General features: G+C 38.2%; 1 pseudogene; it reads right to left on the reverse strand.

The window, feature by feature from the left end:
• Positions 1-4,146: 4,146 nt before the first annotated feature.
• LOC101835989 lies at positions 4,147-8,673 on the reverse strand (annotated as a pseudogene).
• Between the last annotated feature and the right edge of the window lie 315 nt (positions 8,674-8,988).

Here is an 8,988-nt window from a genome sequence, read left to right on the forward strand (position 1 = left end):
TTCACATTTTAAAAAATGATATAGTGTCTCACTAGGTAGGGATGGCTGGCTAAAAATTGCTGTGTACCAGGCTGATGTCAACGTCACAGAGACCCACCTACCGCTACATCCAGAGTGCTATAATTTAAGCTGTGTACCACTACACCCAGCTTTTACTTTTACTGTTTATCTTAGTGCTCTCTTATGATGTAGCCTTTATCTTGTGGATATTTAGGAATTAAAATTTACTGTAACTATAACATTATTTAAATGAAGCATCTTGCATTTTCCATTTTTTCCATCTATTTATATATTTTATTAAATGTTTTATTAATACTCATTTTATTTTCACAGCTGGATTGTTATTAGGCCTATTTTCATGATTTCTTTGAGTATATTTTATATTATCAATATGTGCCTTCAATTTGTCAGTGTAGTCAGATAGTTACTCGATTCATAAGCAAGAAACTATAATACACATTTGTTTGGTTTTTTTCTATCCTTTGTGTGACTGCCATCATTTTTATTTTTACTTACACATATATTTTGCTCCTCAGAATGTTTTAAGACCCATAAAACATTCCCGTTATGCTTGAACAGTTAAATATTTTTTAATAATTAAAGATGAAAATCTTGGCCAAGTGTGGGGGTGAACAGCTTTATCCCACAACCTGGGACAGAGGCAGTTGGATATTTGTGAGTTGAAAGCCAGCCTGGTCTGCATGGTGAGTTTCAGAATAGCCAGAACTACATAGTGAGACTCTGTCTTAATAGATAGATGGGTGGATAGATGGATAGATATAGACATAGATGGATAGATGGTAGATATATAGGTAATAGACAGATAAGTATAGATAGATAAGTGGTAGATAGTAGATGAATGGGTAGATAGATGATAGGTAGGTAGATACATGATACATACATACATACATACATACATACATGCATGCATAGATAGATACATAGATGAAGCTTAATGTTAATACTCACGTTTCCACTTTTCTCTTTATAGTTACATCCCCTAAGACTCCATCCATCCCATAACATTGACCCTTAGTCTGACCTTACTAGAACATTTATTGAAATAAATTGCTGATGCCAATGAATTTCTTAAGCTTTGTTTTAATCTAAACTTGTAATCATTTCAGCAGATCCAGAGCTGCGTATGCTGCACTCACAGGCTTCCAGTGTGCTCTGGTGTACCGTGGCTTGCTTCATTTCTCATCAGAATCATGTAATCATTCCTTTTTAGTTCTTATATTTGTAAATGCAGTTTTTGCTTTTTCTTTGTTTGTCTTTATTATTTTTTCTTTACCATGGTTTCAAAACTGTATAACACATCATTGTGTGGTTTTCTTGGTTCTTATCTCTCTTGGGTATTTGGCTTATATCATTTAGGGAAGTCTTTGGTTCATTATTTCTTTATATACTTTTCCATTCCTCTCCATTCTGGGGGTGAATAGGTGTGCGAGTGACTATTTATGCTCATGCACATGTATACGGGGGCGGTGTGGGAGTGTGCCTATCTGTTTCCTGTAGGGTTTTGTGTATTAGCTTCCATCTTGTTTTTTCTTGTTGTTTTTCTTTGCTTTGCTTCTTTACTATGCTTTGCTAGCAGAATATGTGTATGTTAGTGAAAAGCTCTCACACTGATGCACATTCCTAGTTGTTGGTGTTGTTTGTTCCTATGTCATTTTTAGCATTTCTGTTACTATGTCTTCAAAATCATCAATCTTTTTCTCTGAATCTCATATGCAGGTTATTCATGAACATAAGATTATAAAACTGTGTCTCCGACCCCAGAATTTCTCATTTCTATGTCTTTATACTGACATACTTACTTCCTGGTTAGTAATTAAACTTTTATTCCTTCTTTAGATGTCTTGTTATTTTTCTTTCCATACTGGACACTGTGAGTTTACGTTATTTAAGAAATACTGGCCTTTTTTCTATTAGACGTTAATGCAACTTGTAGATCAGTAAGATACATTCAGGTTTTTTTAAAGCCTTTTTGTGGCTTATTCTAAGCAAGCAATCTTTCTCAAATAAGCATGAGCCTTTTAGGGTTTCATGGCTAATAGCAACTCAAAATAATTCTTTATCTTTTTTAGTTCTTGAAGTATTCATCTCACATTTAATTTCTTCTATTTCTGATAGTTTTTATTTACTTAGCTTAATAGATTTTTAACTTTGCACGTACAAATTTATGTTCTGTCAAAGACTTATGCGGAAGACCCTATGAACCTCTAGAATATTTTCTATATATCCTCTAATTGAAGACATATAATCTCTTTGACTTGCATATTTCATTATGTCAAATTTTTTGAACATTTGGGGCTAAAATGGAAGTTTGACTTGCTATTAGAAAACATACTCTTTCCTTACAAATACACAATTTTACAGGAAAAAACTATCAAATTTCACAGTTATGTAAGATTTCAAAGTTGATTTCCAATAGAATGTAGCTAGCATCCAGGTGTTGAGAACCAGTGGAACTTGCACTGAGAGGCAGAATTTGGGCTGTGCGGTCCATGAGGCCAACACTCTGAGGATGCACCTTAAGTAGAAGCAAAAGAGGGGTCAAATGTTTCAGACAGTGTATATGGGGGCCTTACCCCATATTTCTGTATAAAATCAAACATTGGACTCACTGGGAACAATCTCCCTCTTCTTCTTCTCAGCAATTCATGTAGATTCATCCTGGTCCATGAATGAAAATACTCCTAGCTGTGAACTGCATCTTACGATCCTTCTAGAAATTCTGATGCAAGTATCAAATCTAATATAAAATTTTCTCTCTACCCATGAAATCTATCTCTCAGAAAATGCATCATCTCTACATAGGATGACCAGTTATCTACCACAGAGAGTTTCACAAAACACCATAGAAATAGAGAAACATATATTTTAAAACTGCTTTCAGACATTGGTTAAAAGACAACATAATACTGATTCCTTTGCATAAGGGAGGATTTAAAATATTGGCAAATGCTGTTATTGATCTCAGACTTCCAGAATGCAGCAAAAGTACAAAATGAATGAAAACACAAACACATAGTCCTGTGATCTTACAGGATTAAAGAGGTGAAAATCAAAGGTTGAGAAATCAAAGTACCAAGAATTTGCTGGATATTGAGATAGAGATGCAATGTGCCTTTTAGTACCTCTATTGATTAAACCTTACAAATGTATTATTGGTATGTTGATTTTACTGTATTGATTGTGATTTTCCTAGTTTCTTTGTTGCATACCTATTTGGCTAGTTTTATGGCAACTTGGCACAAGCTAGAGTCATCTGGAAAGAGGGATTCTCAACCTAAAAAAAAATTCTCCATAAGACCTTCCTGTAGGCAAGTCTGTAGTGCATTCTCTTGATTACTGATTGATGTGGGAGGTCACAGCCTACTGTGTATGGTGCCATTCCTAGGCAGGTAGTACTGGCTTGCTATGTGCTGGAAAGAAATGAGCTTGGAGGCTAGCAGGGACCGAGACAGCCATCAGAACTCCTCCATGGCCTGGGCTTTGGTTCTTCCATCCAAGGTCCTTCCCTGAGTTCCTACACTGACTTCCATCAGTGATGGACTGTGACCTGAGGATTGTGAAATAAAATAAACTTTGCTTCCCTAGTTTCTTTTTAGTTTTGGTGTTTTATCACAGCAATAGAAACACTATGTAAGACAATACCCATGCTCTGCCTTATGTCAAAATTAGAAGAAATTCATTTATTCAAAAAAACTTTTCGAATAAGCCTTTAAAGCATATCTAAATTTTCAATTATTTTAACCACAGTAAAATTGTCATGTTATATTATGTTTGTTTTGAATTTTTTCAAGAGAATATTTATTTTGGAAACTTAAAATATTAAAATTGGGTATCCTTTTAAAACCACAGGCTCACATAATATTTTTTTGATTTGTATTAAATAGATTAGCTGATATTCTTTCTTTTTTTCCCCTTGAATTTATTTTATTGGGGATGCGGGTTAGATATAGAAGTTGCAGTGCACAGCTCTATTTAGAACAAAACATTATATCCTACAATAAAAAAAATAATTTTATCAAAACCAGATTTCGATCACTGTTGTGTCTAATTTTGCAGTAAGGGTACACGTTGAATTGCACTTTGCAAACACGTTGACAGTGCCCTGGACAGCGCTCCCCATGCCTATCAGCCTATGTTTTTCTCGGTAGACACGTGTTCTTCCAAAGCTTTCTTCTGGCTCCCCTTCCGAGAATAGTTGGATTTGTCTACATAGGCTTTAACCAGATTTGCCACTTTAGTAGAATTGACTTCTCCACTCTTACTATGACAAACTTTGTCCACTGCTTTCCGTACAATCTCTTTGTACTCTTCCTTGCTGATGTCTTTATTTTGGTAGAACGGCTTCATAGCCAATTTTACTTCCTGTGCTGCTTTCTCTTGAATTAGCAATTTCTTGTCTGTCTTCGAGCTATCTGCGCTGGCTTCCACTGGAACACTTACTTTGCTTTCTGCCAATCTTACAGCAGCATTAGAGGCTTGGGCGTGACTTGATGATGAAGTATTACCAGAACTTGGTCCCTGAACTGATCCTGTGTTTCCTGGGGCAGCTGTTGGAGGTTACTTACATGGCATGCCCTTGGAAGGCCCTGCACTTGTTTCCCATCTGGTTGTGAAGCGAAATAGCCGACCTGCTGGGATGGTGGGGAAGGGGGTGGCGTGGTGGTCTCTGAGGTACACTGGCAGGGGCAGCTACCTGCTTGAGAGGCACTCCTGTGTGGAGATGCATGGGCAGCTGAGGGTGCATGGTGAATGGATTACGCTGCATATTCATCAAAGGAGCATGAACACCCACTGGGTACGGGAAGATACTCATAGGCTGATGCTGAGGGTTCATTGGGGGTTGAATTACGTTCATGTGTTGCTACATCGTATTTACAGGTAGCTGAGAACCATCTATTTGGTTTGTTTGGTCTTTTAAGTTACAGGTGCTTCCTCCTCCTGTTGCATCCACCCAGACTGTGGGCCCACGCCGAGAGTAATAGTTCTGGACGTCTGCTGGCAGAGTCTTTCTTACCGCCCACCTGGGCGCAGATGTCCATCCTGACCTGTCTGCAGGCGTATCGAAAGAGAGGTCTTGCTCACTTTTCCGCTTAGAGGGTTACTGCTCCACAGACTTGAAGGAGCCGCTCCCTGAAAGAGGTATACAGGTTTGCCACCTGCTCTCGCTCTGGTCGGTGTAGACAAAATTACCTCTGTAAGTGCCTTTCCCTCGGCCACCTCGACCACGATTGGAGTTCCAGCCTGAGCCAAAGTTTTTACTCCAAGAATTCCCTGAATTTTCGTTTCTATTTTCTTCCCAATGGGAATCTTTTAACATTTCAGGATTTCTGGTCTTTGGATCTGGCCCAGTGTTTATTTTTTCTGTTACCCAAATGGGACAGTCATTTCTATGCTTATCTGTGGAATTTGGATCATTAGGTATCTGCGATGAAGTCATTTTTTTCTTTTCTTGGATTTTCGTTCTGTTTCTGAGTCAGTTCTTTGGTACTGGTCATTCCCTCGAGGACACCTCCAACCATCATTTGTCCACCTTTCCTTCCGAGGAGAGTAACTATCTCTTTAATTTCTACCAAATGATGAACTCTTACTTTTTGTTCTCAATCTTGATGGTGATCGAGAGCAAGATCTGGACCTTGATCAGTAGATTAGCTAATATTCTTTCAAATAAAGAAAATGTCAATCAGTGTCAATTTCATTATTTCCTTAAGGTTTGGCAGACACCTCTTTTAATAAAATCCAACTTTTAAAAATGCTTGGAATAATTATTGTTAAATCTGCCTCTGTATTCTAGTCCAAATTTTAAAAATTGATATTAGAAGTATAGTTAGCCAATTTGTACATGGAAATGTCTAGACCATTTATATCAGTCTAAATATGTTTCCCTTAATTTAACTGAAACCTCAATGATGTGATAGTAAATGAAGAAAAAAAAACAGCATTATTTACAGCCACTGACATAATTTATGGGAAAGCAATAGTGACACCTTCAATCTTTATTAAACGTTCAATTAAGAGCAAAGAGCAGCTAAAGGCTGGGCCCTGGTGATACAGATGCCATGCTACTTGGAAGAGAAGCATCAGGCAATTCACAGGAATAATGGAGAATTGCTGTTGTAATGAAGTCTGCTGCATTCACAATTGCTACTGGGTAATTTTCCAGTAGAAGTAAATGAAGCAAATGTCACATTTATCTAAATTGAATGCATGTCAAGTAGTGAAATGAAATATGAGAACCTACTAAAGTTTGAAAATCAGAAACTAAGCACTGCTGATGTGCCTAGAATGCTGAATTCTGGTTTCAGGTCTAAAACAACCAACTTCTTTTCAAGTTTTCTTTTCTTTTGCAGAAGTAGTGGCTCTAGAAAACTGGTAGAACAAATCACAAGAATTAAAGAAATTTGAAATGATTTAAAATGGCATACATCAAACTGAAATGATTGTTTAACTTAAATGATGGTGAAAATGTATTACTTGATTATTTGCTTATTTTTTCTCTTTATTAGTAGCAAAAACTATGAACTATATTTGTAACACATAACAACCAAGAATTAGAGCTTTATTTCATTGGTACAGCACATGCCTAGAGTTATTAAATCAAGGAAAAGCACAGGGAGAGACAATTCTAAAGTTAAGTTCAGGAAAACCTGAATAGGACCAATCGAGCCCCTCTGAATGTGAGTGACAGTTGTGTGGTTTGAGCAGTCTGTGGAGCCACTGGCAGTGGGACCAGAATTTATCACTAGTGTTTGAACTGGGGTTTTGAGTCCATTCTCTTTGAAGGGATACCGTGCTCAGCCTAGATATTATGGGGAGGCCTTGGTGCTGCTTCAAAAGTGATGTGACAGACTTTGTTGACTCACCATGGGAAGACTTACCCTATGTGAGGAGTGGATGGGGTGGGGTGGGGGAAAGGTGGGGGAAGCAGGAAGAGGGGAATGAGTGGGAACTGCTTTTGGTATGTAACACGAGAAAAGATTACTGTAAAAGGAGTTCTAAATTGGTCTAGATAATAAAAGGCTGGAGTCAGATACAGAGGGAAATGCTGAGAGATCAGAGAGAAGGAGCAAACCACAGCCACACCTTACCTCCTTAGCTTCTCAGCAGAGAAGAGAGGGATTTCCTTCCCAGCTACCTCACTTCCTATCTATCTGTACAGACCTCCAGACCTCTATGGTTAGCTAGTGGCAAGCTCCATTCTCTGACCCCCAGACAGCTTTATTTGTGCAAGAAAGATAACACCACAGATTGCTTTAAAATAAGAAAATATTACGCACAAAAAAACCATTAACTGAACAAAGGATATGTTTCTTAGAACATAGTGACACCTCTCTTTTTCCCATGGCAGAACAAAATCACAATCTTTGGGTTTTATCTACTGTTACACTGTTATTGCCATACTCCAGACCAGGCATTGGGCCATTTCATGTGTTCTCGTGATTTTCCACATTTCAAAGGATTGACCTGCACAGTCAGTCACCTGACTGCATGTGTTACTCGGTGCCTGTGAGTGACTAAAAGAAGCATGAGCTCTCTTTCATGGAGACTATGGGAGCCAATGCTGGAACCAAGAATGTAGCAGGTTAAGAAGCAAATTAGTAGACAAGAGATGAAAATGCAGGGAGCTAACTGCATGCAAATGTCTACTTGAAAAAAAACCAGGAATAACACGCTTCACATGAATGAGCAGGCAGAAAGCTAGCTAAGCTAAGTGGCCCTCAAGGAGATGTGCACTACCGTTCCAGGAATCCCCACAGTGCCCATTTCTTCCTCCAGTGCCTGCTCTATGGTTTTGGGTGGGTGTCAAGGATCTTAGCGGTGCTCAGCAATCTCAGCCTTCCATAAGACAGCTGTTCCTTAGACTACTGTTGCCCTGGGATTTATGGCATCACCTTTACTGTTAACTGATCCCTCATGTGACTCTTCTGTTAGAGTGGGTCACTCTTTATTTTAAACTGTCCTGATTTCAATGACTTTGTCATTTCTCTACCCTGACTGCACTCTATCTGAATCAACTCTGAAGCCCTGCAGTCAGTGTTTGCTTTTCCTAGACCTGAGACACAGTACAGAAGACAAAATCACTTAGTAGGAAGTGTTCCTCCTGTCTACTATATAGGCTATTACAATGTATATCCTGCGTTACTTCTGATTATGACACTTAATACAAGAATGTAATGTGTTTTAAGCATGTTTACCCCGCCCATTCCCCTCACTTGTGTTGCTTCCCAGCCACCATTGTTCTCCTTCTTCCTTAACAGTTTACTTTCTACTTTCATTTCTTTAAAAACACTATGTTCTTCTTAGTAAAGGAATTGTGGGGTCTGGAGAAATGGGTCGATTGTTAAGCCCACTTGCAAAGGACCTGGATTCAATTCCCAGTGACTACATGTCCATTGACAAAGATTTATAACTCCAGTTCCAGAGGATTCAATGCCTGCTTCTCTGACTTGTGTGGATACTGCGTACATGTAATGCAAACACATATGTGCAGGCAAAACACCCATACACCTAAAATAAAAATAAATATATCTCTAAAAAGAATTCATGAAATATTTTCCGCTGAATCTCATTTTTTTTCACTTACCATGATGATGTCAAGTCCATCTCTTTCCCTGCAAATATGGTTGTGTTGTGTCTGCATCTACTGAGGGGCATCTAGGCTAGTTCCATTCCTTTGCTATTGTGAGTAGTACCACCATCAACACACATGTGCAGGTGTCTCTATTGTGTGTTATAGCTAGATCAATTGTAGTTCTACTTTTCATTTCTTGAGAACCTCCATACTCTCTTTCACAGAGGCCGCAATAATTTACAATGTATAAAAATCTTTTCTCATATAAACCACACTCCCTACTCCAACCCACACATACTTTTCGCTATATCAATCATTTTCTTCATGATTGCCATTTGTTTACTGGGGTTCAATTAAACACCAGTATATGGTTTGCATTTTTAATGCCTAAGAAATTT

The sequence above is a fragment of the Mesocricetus auratus genome, unplaced genomic scaffold (genome assembly GCF_017639785.1).
Source record: "Mesocricetus auratus isolate SY011 unplaced genomic scaffold, BCM_Maur_2.0 Super-Scaffold_100020, whole genome shotgun sequence".
Taxonomy (NCBI): domain Eukaryota; kingdom Metazoa; phylum Chordata; class Mammalia; order Rodentia; family Cricetidae; genus Mesocricetus; species Mesocricetus auratus.